The sequence below is a fragment of the Mandrillus leucophaeus genome, unplaced genomic scaffold (genome assembly GCF_000951045.1).
Source record: "Mandrillus leucophaeus isolate KB7577 unplaced genomic scaffold, Mleu.le_1.0 Scaffold183, whole genome shotgun sequence".
NCBI classification, from domain to species: domain Eukaryota; kingdom Metazoa; phylum Chordata; class Mammalia; order Primates; family Cercopithecidae; genus Mandrillus; species Mandrillus leucophaeus.
Window position 1 is genome coordinate 2,733,366 of NW_012101843.1, and position 19,899 is coordinate 2,753,264.

A 19,899-nucleotide genomic window follows, 5' to 3' on the forward strand; every position below is an offset into this window, starting at 1 on the left:
TTACCATCTTTCTGGAGCCTACAAATTGGGACATTTTGCATGGGAGCAAGAGGCAACAGCGTGCCTTTTTCTTATTCCAAGTTCTTGATTCCAAAAGACATACTGCATTCATTCCTGTTCAGTAGTGACAAAAAGGATAACTTTGCACAGACCCTAATGAAGCTGGTATTTGGTGAGTGGAAATGTATTTGGAGGTCACACTAGGTTAGTAAATGCCATCCAGACTTGTCACTTGCACATCACGAAATGACTGTCATCAGCATGGGGAAGATCGGAGCGCTCATCCATCCCAAGGCCTCCTGTAAAAAATCATAGGTGACTGTGTTCAGCCAGTGACTGGCTGGGATGGAGTCCGGGCAGTCCCGAGGCAGCAGAGCCCCTTAAGAGCTCACTAGCCTCTATTCCTTAGCTGTTTGGCCAATCTCTGGCGCCTGAGTTGGAGCTCACAGGTGGACCAAAGGCAGATCAGGCCGGCCTGAAAGCCATGCTGGCGTGGCCTTCTAAGTCTGGGCCCAGGAAAGCTTTTGGCCTTCTAGTTACACGAGTTGAAAGGCAGTGGACACAGCCTGCATGTGGTGGCTAGGCCACTCTGCAGGCAGGCTGTGAGAGCCTAACTGCGAGTCATCTCAGCGCCCAGCAAGACGCAGTAGTGGTTGTTGCCACTGCTTGGATGTAAGCACTATTTTTTTGCTTTCTCCTTTTGAGGGAAAAAGAGTAGGTGAGAGTGTATATAAAACACAATTGTCTTGGCAATTGGTGCCTGGTTTTCCACTTTTTTTTTTTTTTTTTAAAATATGGTTTTAGAGACAGCGTCTTGGCCTGCTGCCAAGGCTTGAGTGCAGTGGAACAGTCATGGCTCACTGCAGCCTCGACCTCTTGGGCTCAAGCTGTCCTTCCTTCTCGGTCTCCTGAGTAGCTAGGACCACAGGTCCTAGTGCACCTGGCTAATGTTAAAATTGTAGAAACAGGGTCTTGCTACATTGTCCAGGCTGGTCTCAAAACTCCTGGGATCAAGCAAGCCTCCTGCCTCAGTTTCCCAGTGTTGGCATTACAGGTGTGAGCCACCATGCCTGGCGTAAGATATATTTAAGTCAGCAGAATGCCTAAGTGACATTTTAATATAACTCAGAAAATCCTGAGTCAAGCTTTGTAGGCTGAGGTAGGTCCCTCTGCCTCTGGTGTCCTTGTAGCTCACCAGCCGCTGTGGTCGTGCCTTTGCAGGCTTATTCTCTGGCTGTCCCTGGTGTCTGCTTCCTCCTTTAATCTCTTTGTGCCTAAGCTCAATGGCCAATGCTTAGCTCTGCCGAAGCCTGAAAATGGGAAGGAAATCTGCTGGCTTCTTGTCTGCAGTGTGGGATACATGTAGTTGGTCTTGCTAAAAAAGAATTTGTCAAGCAATGGTGTGAGAGCTGGAATAAACACTTTATTATTTTTTAAAAATGACAATAGAAAAGTACCTTTAAACAGTTATGAAAGCAGAAGAGACTGTGCAGAAGCAGCTGTCTGCCGTAGAGGAGCACAGGCATCTCACCAAGACCAAGTGGCACTGAGGGCATAAGCAGGTCCTTGAACACCAAAGTGGATCCGTCACAAGTCCCCGAGCTAACTGCCCTTTCCCCTTATTTACGCTAAGAGCGAGCCCTTCACTCCTGGGCTTGGTTTTTTTGTGGTGACCTTTAAAAGCTTCTTGACATCTTTATTTCCAATGGAAAATAACAAAACAAAAACCCAAACCAACCAGGTAATCATGACATTGAAATTTTCAACATAAGCCGAGCAGATCAATAGGAGAGACTGTGATTGTGTTTGGCAGCTGAATTTAGGTCAATGTGATTTTACAAATGGCTTCTGCACAAGGGGAGAGGTTGAGCTGTCATGAACTCTGGAGATGTGTCAACTGACAACACCAGACTGACTTTGGCTTTGACGAAGTCTGAACAGAACTGGTTCCAAATGCCCACTGCGTCCGTCTCCTGTGCGGTGTGGCATCTCGTCTCACAGTGAGCAGACGCCATTTGGGAGCTCATGGGATGTGGTCGGTTTGGCCTAGTGCCGCAAGAGTTGGGGATACCAGCTCAATTCAGCCAATGTTTTGCAAACATCACTTTGGAGATAGAGACATGAGCTGCCCACTGCAGCCAAGTGGGTTGGGCATAGCCAGCCCCTTCATGGGCCAGGGCTGGCCTCCCAAGCCAAGGTTTTCCGTTACCAGTGAGGCAGGCTCTGCACTTCCACTGGGGGAGAGGGATGCGGGGCTGGCTTGTGGAAGGCGGGTTAAGCATCGAGTGGCTACACGTACAGGAGAGTGGAAACATAAAACTGTACAAACTCACACTTGGCACACAGTTGATACAGTCACAGCCGGAGCTGCCAGGGCTTTCTAAGGGCACACTCCGCAGTTCTTACCAACGATGTTTTCTTGCCCAGTTGTGAATAAGCCATAGGTAGAAGCTCCTGGAGGCTTCTGGTTGATTGTCTTGCAGGGCTGTCCTACTAGAACTGGGATCCTAGACCTAACACTGCAGATAACAGTTCTGTTTCTAACACCTACCACCACGCTACTAATTTACCCTGGACTTCGGCCAGGCACAGATTTCTATATATTCACAATACAATTCAGGAAATGTTGATATTTGGAAACATGCCTCAAACATGCAACTTACTTCAGAGGAAAAAAATAGATATTTTTAATTACAAGCATTCAAAAGTCAAGCACAAAAACTGTGATCCAACCCAGTGTAAGATTGTCCATCCCAGCATACTTAAAATGTTTGGTATAAAAATACTCACTTTTCTTGGTTTTATTGTTGACTTCTCTTACGTTTCGTTTGAAAATATCTCCAAACTGTACAGAAATTTCAGACCATGCATTCACAAATAACACACTATTTCTTATAATTATACAGTGTAAAAGAGTAAAACATTTTTATTATATTTTTTCTTCGAGAAAAACAGATGTGTGATAGAGGCTGTGGCAAAGTCTTGAAGGGATCAAAACTGGGCAAGGTTTTTTCAAGCCTGAAACAGAAAGAAAACATGTTAGGAGAGCAGGTGTCAACCGCTCCCTGGTTGTGATGGCTTCGTCCTGGAGATGCTGTGGATGGGAGAACGATGGCTTAGATGACAGTGTGCAGACGTGTGTATACAACATATTTACTGACCACACACACACGTGTCAGTGGTCTCACCTTGATGAGATACATGGGGCAAGTCCTTGACTCCCACTCACAGAGCCCGACCCTGGCCCAGAGGTTTTCTTGAAACACATCTCAGCTATATTGTATTATTCGGTCACTCCTTTTCCTGCCATCTTACCAGCATGTCTCAAACGTTTCAGAAGTTGTAGAAAAGGTGTATGCAGAAGGCAATCAGCTCAGCATATGCTAGAATTTTATACAGGGAGATGCTTATTTGTGTGCGGAAAGAGGCTATAAAGAAAACAGATAATTACTGATAACCTATCTAAGTGTCCCAAGTTAGATTTTGTCCCAAGTTAGATTTGGGAAAATGTGTTTAAAGTCCTGAAATAATAATTAGGTGACCACTGAAACACAGTGTACGGGATGAGCTTGTAAATGTTCCTTTCTATACAAACCAAACCTGTCCAGCTTGGATCTGACCTGTGACCCAATACACCTTTTTCACTTCCCAGTTTTTGGACGACAGTACGAGTGGATAGCGGTAGTAACGGCCAGCGGAGCAGGGGCAGGCCAGGCAGAGCTTGCCACAGCGGGCCATGGATACTCCAGACCTCTGTGACGGGAAGCTGATACTTGCCTGTCTCTCTTCGGGTTGTGGCAAATAATACAGTTCTAGCACATCCGCTTAAGTGTGCTTACTGTAGACAGCCCTCAAGGCAGCCCAATCCAGACTCATCCCTGTGCACCCCTGCCCTGTCTCTGCCCTGTTACACCGACCTCCTCTCCTGTCCTCTCGGCTCATCTGCTCCTTCCACTCCACCATCTTAGGGCCGCTGGCGCGGATGTGTGCTTCTACCTTGAATCTTCATCCACTTTGCTTCAGGCAGCAAGACAACATTCCTAAATCACTCTCCACCTCTGCTTATCTTTCCAATGGCTTCCAAATCCCTAACACATCCTTCAAGGCCTTCAAAAGCCTGGCCGCAGGCTACTTTCAGCAAGAGCGTGCTGTGCCTCTTCTTACTTCCTCTCTTCTGTTCTAGTCCCCTCAGCACATACAGGCCCCACTGTCTTTCAGAACTCACGCCTCCAATCTCTCTGGCCTAAGGGCTTCCTCCTCTAAGCTCCTCGCAGGGGTTCTCACTGACCAGGGCACTTTGGCTTCCACAGGGATGATCCTGCATTATTTTCCTGACACCCTCTCCTCCTCCTGAAACTCCAGACACAGTCACTTGCAGGTGGCCCAAATGCAAACCCTCCAAACACTTAGACTGTAGGACACACAAAACAGGAGTGATGGGTCATTTATGGCATGTGGCACCGAGACACGGGCCCCTGGGGTTGACGACATCTGGCCTGGGAGCAGGACACTAAGGGTGAGGACCCACTTTGGGTTCTGCACACCAGCCCAGAGGCACCCTGAGCCCTCCCTGGGTAGGCATGGCCCTGATGAGGGGGATGTGGCGCCTCCAGCTTTCATGGGTAATGAGCCACGCGGCTGCGGAATGGCTGCCTAGGAGGGCTAATCTGAAGGGAAAAGGAACATGGGCAGGAGGAGGGCGGGAGCAAGTCTAGTTTTCTGGCCCTTCCATAACTGCTGTGTAAATGAGATCCTCGTATGGGAAAGGAATGTAGTCACACTACCACAGATGATCCCAGACTGAACAGAAGGTCAGAATGTGGCTATTTCAGTCCCTGTAAACAAGGAAGAGGTTTAGCTAGGAGCGGAGTTCAAACCTTGGAATGTCTTAACAAGGACATTTTAAACAGAATCCAAAGACATCCCGGAACACAGCCCCGCGGAGGGATGCGGGGTCAGGGTTGGGAACACATAAGGCTCTGATTAGGAGCAGGTTCTTCTTGCGGGGTCTTCCTGGAAGGGGCCGACTATGACACACAGGTGATGGGATGTCAAGACAGGAAGCAAATCTCCTTATCTCAGGTAAGTGGAAACAGTCCCAGTTTGAAGACACTGAAGAATGTCTCCTGGTCTCTTAAGGAATATTACACAATTCTAAAACACTGCATTTCGGGTCTCTGGTGGAACTCAGAACGCAAGGGCAGATGGGCCTGGGGTCAGGATGCTCGCTACCTGCCCCTCACTCTGCGGTCTCTTCGCACCCAGTCAGGGTCTCGGTCCAGTGCCTTAGGAGATTGTTCTCCCAGAGGAAAGACTCCCTTGATCCATCTGTGGCTCCTTGACCTGATTCCTGAGGATCCTTCCCCAAGAGTTTCCAACGATTCCTCATTACCAAGTCAGATAAGGAATATTCTCCCCCAACTCCAAAGAAACGTGGACTATCATGTGGCAAAGGTTCCTAGTTAATAGCTTCAGTTTTCATTTAATACCTGTCAGCTTCATCTTCAAAAACATCAGGCACTGATAAAATTTGTAATAGAGATTTCAAACATGTCACTGAAAAAGTTCACGCTCTCTGAAGCCTCCAAGGGCCCAGTGTTCTGCAGTTTGGAGCTCCACTCCAGCCCTGGGGGCCCATGGAGAGTGGCCCATCTCTGCTCTACAAGGGTAGGTCACATAAGCAGTGTTGTCTGACCTCAAATTTGGGAAGAGAAAAGCCCCCTCCAAACTTGCCCCTGTATCCCAGGGAAGGCCCCAAGAAATGGTGAGCCCCACCTTAACACACGGTGCTGAGAAGGCCACAGCGCCCCTCCGCGCTGGCTGTCGCCGCGCTCTCGGGCACATCCGGGGCATCTGCAACCTGACCCTCAGCTGCCCCAGGACTGTGACCCAGACCTGCCCTCCGTCACTAGACCCTTCCATGGCCTGCCAGGAAAGCTCCCCTGCTCCTTGCATTGTTGATACTTTGGTTGACTTGCTGCATTTAAAAATCATGACGTTGGCCGGGCATGGTGGCTCACGCCTTAATCCCAGCACTTTGGGAGGCCGAGACGGGCGGATCATGAGGTCAGGAGATCGAGAGCATCCTGGCTAACACGGTAAAACCCTGTCTCTACTAAAAATACAAGAAATTAGCCGGGTGCGGTGGCGGGCGCCTGTAGTCCCAGCTGCACGGGAGGCTGAGGCAGGAGAATGGCGTGAACCCGGGAGGCGGAGCTTGCAGTGAGCCAACATAGCGCCACTGCACCCCAGCCTGGATGACAGAGCGACACTCCGTCTCAAAAAAAAAAAAAAAAATCATGACGTCTAGCCAGCATTCAAAACTTGTGTAAGTGGAAAAAAATGTGTAAGTGGCTTAAATGATTTTTAAATATCCCCAGGAGGAAGAACAAAATCATGTCTTTTAAAAACGTTTGCGTGAGTGATGACTGTTAAGAGCCATGACAAAAGGAAGAGCTAACGCTAGAAGGCCGTGGGCCTAGTGGGATAGACCCAGCTGCCGTATGTGATGTGAAAAAAGCTTGGGTTAGTGCAAGAAACAGGCGCCCTGGGAAAAATGCCCCAAGTGCAGGGTCCAGCTCCCTGTCGGAAAGCTGCCTGGGGTGGTGGGAGGCAGGCTCCCCAGCGGAGCACACACCTAATGCCTGCTCCTGGGTGGGCACTGAGAGGTACCGTCAGAGTATGAAGTGACTTAAGCCCCTCAAATGCGGTCCCACCTCCCTGGCCAGAACTGCTTGGTTCTCTGTCCGTAGCAGGAATCTTGTTCCTTTCGGATCCATCTTTTTTTACAGGCCCCTCAGAGGGATGCTGCCTGCCGCTTTATTTAGGCTGAGACATAAACCGCCACAGACTTGCCCCTGGCGTTCCTGCCGCTCTAAGCCAGGCTTTCCAGAGACCCAGCAGCAAGGTCACCTCTGGAGATGCTACATGAGGATTTTTTTTAGACTACATTTCTGCTAGTAGCTAACGAACTGAGGAGTGACAGGTGATACCGACTGAAAAGACAGATCACCAAAAAATCATGACCTACTAAAAGGCCCACAGTCTGGAGAAATTCACTGAGTTCTATGATTCAGTCATGCCCAAGGGTAATTATCCTGTGTCCCCAAGTCATCAAGAAATGGCTGATCACACTCAGTATAACTGGATTAATAAGATGGGGGGATATACACATTACATCTGAAACAATTTCCAACAAAATGATTAATTTCCCCCAAAAAAGGTGACACTTAAAGGGAAAAGCTTCATTTCAGTAACATTTCCTTAGGTGGAATCCCTCACTCCAGGTGCTGCCGGATAGCCACATGTTCATGGTACCCAAATACTGGGGTGATGCGCTTTAAAAACGTATTAGTTGCTGTCCTGGGATGACCTTCCCTCGGCAGGCCGTGTTGGAGCAGATGTTAAAGAGCTCCGGGCAGAATCACCCGGGGTGGAGGGGCACGAGCACCTGGAATGCCAGACCCCACCCCCAGAGGCCCACAGTTCCCATGTGTTCACACTGGCCAACACCGCCGTGCCCCACCCAGGCCATGCCGCCCCTCTGAGGGCTGGTTTAGCCCTGACTCTGTTACTCACCAGCATGCTCCAGTTTTGTAGAACAGCTAGAGAACAGTAGCCACCACTGAAGATTGCATTAATACCCACAAGACAGATTGCAGCCGCCATCACACAACTGGGACCTGGGATGGAGAAAGATCACCTGTTAACGGTGCACAGTCAACTCCACTTGGGGCTGCCTTGGTCTTGAACACCGGCCTGTTCTGAGGGCAGAGAGCCGAGAGGCAACGACAAAAGAGATCAAAGGCCTCTGCTGCTGAGCTGAGGACGAGAGGCTGCTGCAGGATGGCCTTGGATATGCGACATGAAAAGCTCTCAGCCAGGAAAACACACTGAGGAGTTGGTGGAGCAAGTGAGAGGAGACTCCTGGGGGCCAGCAAGGAAGGATATTCCAAGAAAAGCATGTGAACTCTTCACTGAGGGTGCACTAGGAAGCTGCGGGCCCAGCAAGCAGGACTCTGCACCCACGTCTCTGTGGTTGCATCCCAAGGGCTGTGGCCTAGACCCCGAGGACCGTCCAAAAGCCCTGCAGGGGAAAGGCATGGGACCTGAGGCCCCCACACAGCAAGATCCACAAACAACTGCCTCCAGGAGGCTTTGAAACACAGCAGCTTTGGTCAGCCCAAGGCCATAAGAAATCCCTGTCTGTCACAGGCACCAAGGACTAAACTTTGCTCCAAGCACCTCCTGGAAAACAAAAACTAAAAGGATGCACATTTGTGAACCCATCTGGCTACTCCCTAGGGTCTAAGAATTTTGAAATACAAAGGTGCAAAGACCCAGCAAAGAATCGGTTGCTAATATTCCCCCTGTAGGCACAGCTGTCCCCGAGCCGGCTGGTTACAGCAAGGATTCCACCAGGGAAGGAAGCCCAATTCCCTGCATGTGGACACCAGCGGTCTATTTGCCACTAGCGTTTCTCAGATCTCCCTTACTGCAGACAGACCGTGTCCAGTACGCGAGGCTTTGAGAACTGGAGCGCATAACACACTGCTGCGCACTGTCCGGGTTCCCCAGAAAGGTGGCACTGGCTCTGCTGGCACCTCCAAGTGGCCCCACCAGGACTCTTCAGGGGGAGGGGACTGCCTGTGCTGAAACCCAGCTCTGGAATCAAGGGTGAGCCTGAAGACTACCTCCCTAGGACATCTCTCTCCTCAGATTCAAGGAAGAAAATATTTTCCCCAGAGCTTCACTATACAACATGAGATGTGATTCCAGTTTCCTAGTAAAAGCTGGGTTATGAGAACAGGAAAATAATTATCTTTGCACATGAAACCTATCAGCTCACCCAACCTCTCCAGCCCCCTCCACACGGGAGGGAGAGCATGAGCCACCCAGAGCTGCAGAGCCAGGCCCTGCCTCCCGGGAGGCTGCATTTTTAGGATGATTAAGAAGTCTCTGGGCTTCAGCTAATCAGTGTGACTCATACAAGTACTGGGATCTTGGGACCCTCCCTCTCCTCCATGTCCCCAGGAGCATAGGGGACAACCTGCTCCTGGGACCTCAACAACAGCTGTCTGTACCCCCGGGGTTCCCTGGGGTGGGGCAGTGACATAAGCCAGAGTCCGGCCAGGAACTGCTCTCAGGAGTCGTGGAGCCCCCGGCCCCATGGCCCGGTCTGAACTTGTGGCTGCCCTCTGTGAACTTCCTCCAGGGAAGTCAGGCAGCGCTGCTGGTGCACATGCTCAGGAGGCTCCAAGGACTCCAGACAGAGCCGCAGAAAACAGACAACGGGCAGGAGCAGGTTGGGGGCTGCAACTTTCACTGCATTTGGTTGTCACGTGGTTTGCAGAGGAGCTTGGTAAGTGCTTGTGATGTGGCACAGTCCAGAGGACAGTGGTGGCTGGAGGGGCACCCACCGCGTCCACAGGACTGGCAGCAAGGGGGGTCTTCAGGCCCACCCCAACTTTAGAACTCAGATGGGAACTGTAACAGACCCCAGAGCTGGAAGGAATCGCAGAACCAGGCTTGCGTCTCCTCACTGGGGAAGTGGAGAAAGGTCTCTGAGGGCCCTGCGCGCTCTCCCAGTGATTCCTCAGTGCCGCACAGGAGCCACGCCTGCTGCACTTCCAGTCCATTTACTTTAAGATTACAGGAGTTAAATGTTTTCCAAACCTCACTAAAGGAGTGCGTTCTGACAAAGAAACCCCGTATAAAGCTGGCGAAGTTCTAGCTCTTTGCTGAGATGTCACCTTCTCAGGCGGACCCTGACTGCTCTGCTACCTTGAAGCAGAAGGCAGCAGAAGCGCCGGCCCCACCACACAGCACTAAGCTGCTTACTGGCCTTACTATTTATTCCCTGAATACTATCACCACCCAAACTATCATGTCTATTTACTATTTATTCCCTGAATACTATCACCACCCAAACTATCATGTCTATTTACTATTTATTCCCTGAATACTATCACCACCCAAACTATCATGTCTATTTGACCACCTGTTACCCATCTCCTCCCTGAGACGCTGCAGCTGCTCACTGTGTCAGCCTTAGGTGTGACGGACACTTACGGCGTTAGTAGCCTTAGGTGTGATGTGCAGACCTCACAGCCTCATACTGGTTGCTGGGTGCACCGCAGTGTGACAGCGTGACATGGACACGAGGCTTTCTTCTAAGGGGAGGCCAGGGTGACAGCAGGAGCCACCGCAGCTGTCTGGGCCTCTGGAGCCCCAGTGCCTTTCCTCCTTGTGAAGCTCTAAGCTCCACCTGGGCACCAGCACCTGGGGCTCCACTGAGGATGACTCCAAGCTCATGGCCAAAGACAGGCAAGGCCGTTCCACCCAAAACAGAAGAGAAGGTTAAAACAGCTCCAAATTCCGCTGTGTTCTCTGTTCTCTCTTGCCATTTCCTTCTCCAATTTGGGGAGGCTGTAACTACATGTGCTTATAATTTCTGGGCTCTGGTCCCAGTCCATGGCCAGGAAAATTTCAAGAGTCCTGAAAGAAGACCTCCCCCTGCATCCCATTTGGCTCCCAAACGCTGGTTCTTCCCTTTCATGAACAGTTCAATTCTATTTGAATATCCTTCAAGGAAAGTTGCCTCACTCTCACTGCACGTAAGGAGTGACAACATGGCTCATGCTCTCCTGTTCTCACTCTGTCTGGGAAACTGACTATTTTCAATGGTGATTCTGTATTCTGGGCTCTCTGGCACATGGCTGGACCATCAGCAAAACTCCAGTGATGCAGACAGAGCCTGTGGCCAGACTCAACACCATCTGTCAGCAAGAGGCGGAGCAAATGAAAACACCAGTAACACCCTGTCCCCCTCCGACCACCCCTCTCCTGATGGCCTTGCTTATGCCACAGCGACAGCATGCACATGGCCTGTACCTGCTCTCAGCTTGCTGTCCTCACAGCAGGCTGGTCTTGCAGGATCGTGTGCAGTAACTCCCTCTCTTGTCCATGTGTCCACAGTTCTCTGCATTAGAACTTAGCCTCCTGAGGGGCACAGGCCTGTTTTTTCATTTTCCTATCTTGCACACAGCAGACACAACACATGTTTGTCTAGAGAATAAAGTGCTTATTTACATTTCTAACCTAGTCACTGATTTCTCTTTAGCACTAAGAAGTCCAAGTAGATAAATGAAAAATCCTTGAAGGGCCTCTGGGAGTGCAGGCCCTGGCCTTTGAGGATTTGGAAGGACGGCATCACTCCTGCTCGTCTTCTGTTCTTTCCATGCTTGGAAAACGAGCTGGGGAAGAAAGCCCTGTCTGCCGAATGGAGACAGCCACGTGAGCCTCTGCCAGTGAATGGTATGTGCCTTTCATCTGGCCTTTTTGACAGACTTGTTCTAGTTTAAAAATGTTTATATTAGCTCATCAGCACCACTGTTTCCAACTCTAATTTACTTTTGCCTAAGATTACACAGCTTGGATTATAGGGCATCTTGGAAAGGACTTGATTCAAGAGGCTAGAATGAGCTGAAATAGTAGATCTGCACTGAGCTGGTCTAACTTTAGATGGGCTGGGAGACGGGACTCTCCCGCGGGCAGGAATAATGGGCGCCATTATCCATACTCCTTCCTCACCTGCTCCCCACAGGCTCCGAGGAAGGAGTCTGGCCCATGGCCCAAGCTTAGCTCAGAACAAATGATTCATCCACGGGAGACATTACATATTCTTTTTTTTTTTTTTTTTGGAGACAGTCTTGCTCTGTTGCCCAGGCCACAGTGCAGTGGCATGATCTTGGCTCACTGCAACCTCCACTTCCCAGGTTCAAGTGCCTCAGCCTCCCTAGTAGCTGAGATTACAGGCGCCCACCACCATGCCTGGCTAATTTTTGTATTTTTAGTAGAGACGGGGTTTCACCTTGTTGGCTGGGCTGGTCTCAAACTTCTGGCATCAAGTGATCCACCTGCCTCAGCTTCCCAAAGTGCTGGGATGACAGGCGTGAAGCACTGCGCCTGGCCCATTACATATTCTTATTCGGATCTTACAGGGCTTTTATAAGCCGTACTTCCAAAGGAGGGCAATTGTTCATCCTTCTAGTAGCCATTGCTGAAGGGTCTGTGAGAAATGATTTGGAAACAAAATTAGGTGAGCAGATACAAATGAAACCCAGGATCTCTGTCACTGGAACCCATGCAACTGCTTCACAATGGATGTCTTCTCTGTGGCCTACATAAATTCTTAAGGGGAAAAAAAGCCCTTCCTTAGGTCCCAGGCCAGTATCCTTTGCCAACTTCTCTACCAACTGAAATCGCCAAGTCGAAGGTCTTCTCTCACCACGCTTGATTTTCCTGGAGCATCTGACAGAAGTGGCTGGCGCCCCTGCTCCTCCAGCTCCCGCTCCACTCTCTGGGGGCTGCTCTTTCTCTGTTGACTCTTGGCTCTCAGATGTGCTCGGCGAGTGGCCTCTCTTCCAGTTTCATGAACTTCCTCAACGGTCAGTTTATGCTGAGGGCCAGGTCCATGTTTCAAGCCATGCCCTCTCTTATGTGCTTCAGAATTTCCAGTTACCTCATCCTAGACACCTCCAGTTGAACACCCTACCAGCCTGACAATGGAGAGCCCCGCACACTGTTATGGAAGAGGGAGGTGCTCTCAGCAGGGTCCGTGTGAACAGTGCCCTCTGGAGTTGTAAGGCAGTGCTGGGCACCATGGTAACGGAGAGGTTCCTATGCAACCAAGTAAGTAAGGCTTTGGGATCTGTACTTAAAAGTTAATTATGGGTACACAAAGACGAAACAAGGACTTACGAAATTCTGGACTTCATAGACCCTAGACTAGATCTAAAATATAGTCTTATAGCTTAAAAATGGTATTCCCTGTAGCAAAAAAAATCTCTCTTAAAAAGCAAACTTTTAGAATTCACAAGTATTTTAAAATAACATTTTATCTATCACGAAATGTTAACTAATAAAGGCCATTTAAGAGACAATTACCATTTCCTAACACTATCATTTAAAAAGGGTACTTACGCGCACACACACACGACATGTAATTTCAAAATAAAGGACAAACAAAAGTAGCTACAAGAAAAGCAGCTAGTACATTGTCTGGGTTTTTAAATATCATCACAGATTCATGTGCAGTATCACACACGAATACTCATCCACGGATCTCTAGATGTGGGAGCCTCTGGTTTCGTTTCTGGCTACGAGGTTAGGATATGGTTCCCCCAAGCATGAAACATTAGTCTCCTAAGATTCCGTGAAAAAAGGATGACCTGGTTTCAAATAAGCTTGAGGAACACTGTGTACCAGAGCCCCTCCTCTTAAATATTCATGATGTTCATACGGTAATAAAGGCTCCGAGAATCTCTGGGTAAAGAAATTTGTTTCACTGACCTTGGAAGGATTTGTGTACTTCACCTGCGATCACCCCTGAGAACTATTATTATTTGGCTACACTCGAATATGAAGTATTTGGGTTAACATATGAAATACGTTGGGTTAGAGGAAGAGTAGACACAATTTTAGCTTACTGATGCTGATGTCCTGAAGCACGGAGCGCTCTCTCTCAACTTTCCTATCCCTACCATCAGAGAAAGAGCCGTGAATGGCCTGGTGGCTGCTGGGCTATGACTGGCTGCTCTGAGAATCGTCTGTAAGCTTCTGACACTCTCATGCCCGTTACTCATCTCTCTACTGTCTGCTGAGACCTCTCCTTTGCGAACACAGAAGGGGTCTTCTGACTCGGACCAGAGCTCATCCAAAAGGGCCAGCCTCCTGTGTGATGAGAACTTCAAACGTGAAGTCCACACCCAGCAGTCCCCCCAGATCTTGAAGGTGACCTGACCCACCAACCGAGACTTCAGGTCAACAGGGCGACTCACCTGTATAAAATAAACCCTAGCACTTTTTACAAATCTTATTCAATGCTCTCTTTCTTCTTCACTGACAGGGCATGGACCTGCGCAAGACCAGCTCTAGTGAGGGGTCTGAAACATTTCTCCACGTAGGTGGACTCTAAGTCGACCAGGGGCCTGTTCTTTCCACAGAACGCCTCTCCAGGAGAGTCTATCTAAATGGCTTCAAATGATCTAACAAAGGCACATGGACTCAGTATTAAGGTGGAAAAAGAAAAGGAACGCTAGTTTAGTTTGGAAGTATTTTTGTCTTCGAATAGAAGGTCTCCAAGGAAAGGCCCACGACACTACTGTAAAATCAGGTACACAGGTTTGCCATGATCTCTTCAGCATTTCTAACAGGACGAGGATCAGGCCCCTCCCTCTTCTCATTTTCCTTCCTATTTCGTGAGGGAACTATGTAAACCAAGAGAAGGCTGATGGTGGAACTATAACATTGTAAAAACTGAACTCGAAGTATTAGACTCTCCCAATTCACATAGTAAATTAGAGTTTAGAAGAACAGTGCCTTGTACTTCACAGAAATTCAGAATTTCTGAATTACAGAAGGCATTTGGTACTCTGTAGAAATGGAGAAAAGGCATTTAGTAGTTCTCTGAAGCAAAGTTAGGCCTACAATGGCACAAAAATGCCCATTTAGGATACCGCTTCCTTCATGATGAAAAGCTTAAAGGAAAGCCTGCCGGAACTGTGCACTGCACCTTTGGTAGGAAAACGAGGTCCTTCAGAACGACGAGAACTTTGGACATGAGGTAATGCAGGGAAACTCGTTCTAATAAATCTCCCATAATCAGCTACTGTGTAAACGAGTGGATGACTCCTCCTGTAGATTAAGGTTTTGGTTTAATGCTGGCAGCAGGTGAACTACAATTACGTAATAAAACGTTCTGAGAGCTGTTCCACAGAAACTAGCACTGGCTGCTCATTTCTAAGTGGGGAGGCCAGGTACTGGTTTCGTAAGTTAGACTCAAACAGACTAGCACCCATACCTAGGTGAAAACTTCCTCTCGGAAAAGATGCACCGCTATGTAGTTCAAGTGAGTTTAACAAAGACGGACAATCAAAGGAGGTGCATAAGGTGTGGGTGCAGAGAAAGGAGGAGAGCTGCATTCATGGCACATCCACCATGTACGGATGCGTAGCAGGGGCTTCACACATTCCATAGGAAACCGGGTACTTACATAGTATTCAGCAGAACTGACGGGACTTCCAGCCCTGAGAAGTAGCCTCGGAGGGAGGGAGCCAGCGCATCTGAAAAGACATGTGGGGAGAAGGCCGTGAGCCAGGGCTCCCCAGCATATCCCCATTCTCACAGAGGGTCCTGCTTGGCTGCCACTGCCCCACTGTTCCAAGATGGTACCCACTCACACTAGCCTGTGAGGGTCTCTCCCCCAAGGGGCTGAAAAGCATCAGAGCAGTGTCCTGAGAGGCGTTCCACACACCCTTATGAACACACGGGCAAGCTCTCCAAGGAAAGCACCCACCTCGAGAAGCGCCCGAGGTTCCACCAACTCCTCTGCTCTCATCTTCCTTTTAAAGGTTAGCAGCCATTTTGAGGCTAACATCTGGCACAGCGAACTCCTTTTCCTGGGCCTAGGCTGGTGAAAGGCTATCTAAGGGCTTTCTAAGCAGAGTGTGGAAACAGCTGCTTTGGGAAGGAAGGGGCAGTTCATGACCCCATCCACGCCAGTGGCTGGCCAGGACTTCTTTGCGATTCCTGTTCCTGTTCTTTTAGAAAAAGGGTTCCAGCTTCTTGGTACTGTGGGTGTCTGGTACCCCAGGCTCTCTGCTCACCCTGCTAAGGAGATGGGCCTACAGCCTTTAGCAAGTAGCCCCCCAGGTGGGACCAGCAGCCCTGTCTCTTCCATTAGCTTTCCAAAGTGGAAGGCCAGCCGCAAACACAGGTGGATCGAGCAACACTTTGTCCACCTGGCAGCACATTCCAGGTCCTATGCCAAGGAAAACATGGAGGGGGGAAAAAATGGTTGGGCGCAGCGGCTCACACCTGTAATCCCAGCACTTTGGGAGGCCAAGGCGGGCGGATCACCTGAGGTCAGGAGTTCGAGACCAGCCCAATCAACATGGAGAATCCCCATCTCTACTAAAAATACAAAATTAGCTGGGCGTGGTGGCGCATGCCTGTAATCCCAACTACTTGGGATGCTGAGGCAGGAGAATCGCTTGAACCCGGAGGGCAGAGGTTGCGGTGAGCTGAGATCGTGCCACTGCACTCCAGTTTGGGAACAGAGCAAGATTTCGTCTCAAAAAAAACGGAACAAAACAAAAACCAAAAGGGCAAGCGCACTTAGTTCTTAACGGCATCCATCACTGGCCATGTCAGTTTCAGACACAGGAAGGAGACGCCCGCCTGTCACCGCTCTTCCTTTCACACGGAGGCGGCACGGTCTCCCCATGACCACCATGAGCGGCCCACAAGCACGGCTGGAGTGGAGAAGGCGAGGCCTGCAGGGCCAGGTGAGGCAGTGCCCTCCTGCAGGGTGGCAGAGGAGGACTTACTCAGATCTCCAAAGCTTAACGATGAAGCAGGAGCCATTCTGGCCGAAAGGGAGGTGCAGGGGGGTCTGGGAAGCAGCGCTGCACAACGCTGGGCTCTGAAGGGACTGGTGGAAAGCTCCTGCCTCATCTTGTTTTACAGGTGTGGACACCAACTGAGGTCTGGGGATTCTCAATGACCTGGGTCACAGGGCCCAGTGGGGTCAGAATCCAGGATGAGGTCCCCTGAGATCCCTGAACTTGATTCTAAAAGCAGGGATGTCTAGAAATTGGGTCCTAGAGAAATTCAACAGCACCCTGACCTTGCCCCTGGTCCGAGCACAAGAAGGCCTGGGAGTCTCTTCCCCACGGGCCTCCTCATGAGCGGTTCTTTCCTCGCTGGCCTCACTGAGTCTGGAAATGCAGGCTTAGGACACGATGGAGCTTCTGCCTGCACGACTCCCTCAGGCCGCCTGTGCATTGGGTCTCCTCTGGCGACCATGGCAGATATGGCCAGAGATCAGATGACCAGCACGAGCAGGCTCCCCGGTATCGGGGAAAGGCAAAGTTGCTGTCCTCAGGGCCACCAGCTGGTACCAAAGCTCATTTAAGGCAGGGCCGGGGTCACTCCCAGCACTCATTGCAATTACAGGGACAAGGGTCAGAAAATTCCCATGCAGGGAGGCTGGAGAACACACTCCTCTGGGAAATTAGAAGTGTGTTCAGAACAAAAGGAGGACAATAGTGGGGAAGATGGGAGTGAGGTAGGGACGGGCAGGGAGGGGGACAGAAGAGTCCAGGGAAGGAGAAGGAGAGCAGAGGTGGGGAGAAGAAAGAACTCATACCTACCCATGGCTCACGGCCTGGTGCATCTGAATCCACTTGCTCACTAAGCAAAGAGCAGAGCTGGAGATGCCTTCCTGAGACAGGTGGGAAAGGATGGGGCGGGGACACAGAGCCCCCATGGCAGGTGGGGGCTGGACACCTAAACACACAGTAGAGGGTGATGGGTCTGTGTGCACTGGGTCAGTGTGGAGCGCAGTGGTGTGACTGGTGCGGCCTGGGTGTGGGTTGGGGCACTGAGCCCCGACGAGGCCAAGACACAACGGTGTTTCACAGGAGACACAGGAAGGGGAGGGCTGCCCAGGGAGGAGAGTCGCACAGTGGATGGCATGGTTCTGCTTTCGGTGCAGGTGACTGCGAGAAGGAAGCCCGGCCCCAGCCTCTCTGACCAGCTCTCGCACACAGCCCTCACGTTCTCACTCGCACAGGTGCCTGCGGGGTTGGGGACGAGCGTGCAGCCCATCATCAGGCTCTAGTCAGCCTGGTCGAGGCGCACTCCAGAGTGATACGAAGGCGGGTTCCGAGCTGTGGGGTCCGGGGTGGCTGTGCTCAGCTGAGGAGTGAGGACGCCAGCGATGCAATAGGTGGCTGCTCCTCAGAGTGGATGTGGTGGCGGGTGGCGGACACACAGAGACCCCTGAATTCATTGCTCTTGTGTCTCAGGCTAGGACACTACGTGCTTGCCAAGTGGGGGGCTCTTCTCACCGCATCCACAGACACCCAAGGCCGCCTCGTCTTCCAGCCTGAGAGGCTGCGCTGCGCCCAGCTTCCAGCAGAGGGCAGTGCCCCCCAGGCCAAGTCTGAGCGGCTCATCCAGGTTCCTGCACTGCAGCCAGGGAGAGCGGCAGGGCTCATGGTGCACAGCAGAGTTTGGGCAGCCGGCCCGGGTAGGGGGAACAAGCTCCTCTGCGCTAATCACTGTGTGGGGGTAATGAGAGGGTTCTCTCTTAGCCCCATTCGGGCTGCTTGTTCTGCTCGGCTTTTGGCCCCAGGTTACTCCTGCCCATCCCATAAGGGCTCCTTTACAGTGCTTAACAGGGGAAAACCTACAGTTCCCTCCAGACTGCGTGCGTCAAGGTCCTCTCCAAATAGTTCAGCAGGCTAGTTTAGGGCTCCTCATTAGAATAATGTAGGGCTGGCCTTCCATGCAAGGCAGTGGCCCCTGACATTTCTTCATGCCATGTGCAGAAAACGTATGTGTACACACACACACACCCTTTCTCTCTTCCCCCATAGTTCTCTCAAATGTGCACACTCAGTCTTGCACACAATTCCAGGGGCTTCTCAAGACCCTGTGAGAAACTTTTAACACAATATACTTAACCAAACTGACCCTGATACTTGGTCTGTGCCAGAGACTGCGCTAAGCACTTCACATGGCCTGTGACATCTAAGGCAACATGGACGACCCTGGGAATCTTCTCCACTAGAATTTAACAATAGTAGTAACAGTTGTTCCTATGTTAGAGTTCACTACCCAGGGTCACACTGTTTGGGATTCTACCATCACTCTTCAGGAATGCTCTGAAAATGCAGTGCCCCCGCATGGCTAACACTGTAAGTCTCCAACACTTAGCACGATGACGGACTGGACAACAGGAGAGCACCAAGACACCCAGGAAAAGCAGCAGCTCAGAGTAAAAATCAAATGGAATGCTAGAGAAAGCGGCAGCCACCCATAAAAATAATTTCCATCCTTTCCCATTTATAGATGAGAAAATGAAAGGCCAGAGGATTAAATACAGACAGAATTTATGTTCCTAATACTGATGCCAAGGACAGGAAGACCTTGACTAGTCTCGGGAGGATGCCCTGCCTGAAGCACCAGCCCTTCTGCAGTGGTGAGTGACTGGCACAGGGTAAAACACTACAGTAATGATTTCCACTGCACTGTCCCCTTTCTAGGGGCTGAATCCCACTATCATACCTGCCCTTAGAAGAAGTCACAGGAAGTGCTTAGCAGGTGACTGGCTCAATTAATAGTCACTACTGAAAGTAACCACTCTCTGGTTTGACTGTTTTCTTCTCTGGGGAATGAAGGGGTAAACCCAGACAGTGGTTCTCAGGTTCCTGGACCATCGGCATCACCTGGGAACTTGTCAGAAATGCCAAAACTCTGGGAGGGGCCTCCGTAAACCGCACTGTAACCAGCCCCCCAGGTGATCGCCAGGCACATGCTCAAGTCTGACAGATGCTGCTCTTAAAACTTTCGAAAAGTATGGCTGGACGAACATTGGTCTAGAAATGCTCTATGTCGAGGACATTAGAGAGAAATGCACAGTTTGGTCCCTTCAGCAGTTTCTTGATACATATCGGCACAGTAAGGGCTCCGAGAAGTTCCGTAAAGAAACCTGTTTGACTTGATCTAGACCTGTGCTGCCCAAGTTTATCCAACTGCAGGATCTCTGGATTATGGAACAGCTGTGCATCCCTGTGGGTGTCGAGAAATGCTTGTCTGGAAGGCCCCCTGCAGTGGTAGCATTTGGCGGATCTAAGAGGCTGGGCTGTGCCATTTGCATGCTTTGAGCCGGAAGATAGACCGCCAAACCCGCTAGTGCTCTGATGTCTCACTCACATGGAGCAGCTAAAGATTTTCTCTTACCTTCCCCTGCGCAGGTGCTGTACCTGAATGCAGGTGTCCCCTGCACCACATTCAGAAGTCAGCCATCCCTCTTTGAACAAAATAGTT

General features: G+C 50.4%; 1 long non-coding RNA gene across 2 annotated transcripts; it reads right to left on the reverse strand.

The window, feature by feature from the left end:
• Positions 1-1,403: 1,403 nt before the first annotated feature.
• On the reverse strand, positions 1,404-15,827 carry LOC105538001. 2 transcript variants are annotated; one of them, XR_001005818.1, is made up of 3 exons: positions 15,056-15,827; positions 7,579-7,682; positions 1,404-3,018 (listed from the first exon to the last, which is right to left on the reverse strand). It is a non-coding gene; the product is annotated as an uncharacterized LOC105538001 (long non-coding RNA). The 2 variants fall into 2 exon arrangements; XR_001005817.1 differs by lacking the exon at positions 15,056-15,827 and having other exon boundaries at positions 7,579-9,865.
• Between the last annotated feature and the right edge of the window lie 4,072 nt (positions 15,828-19,899).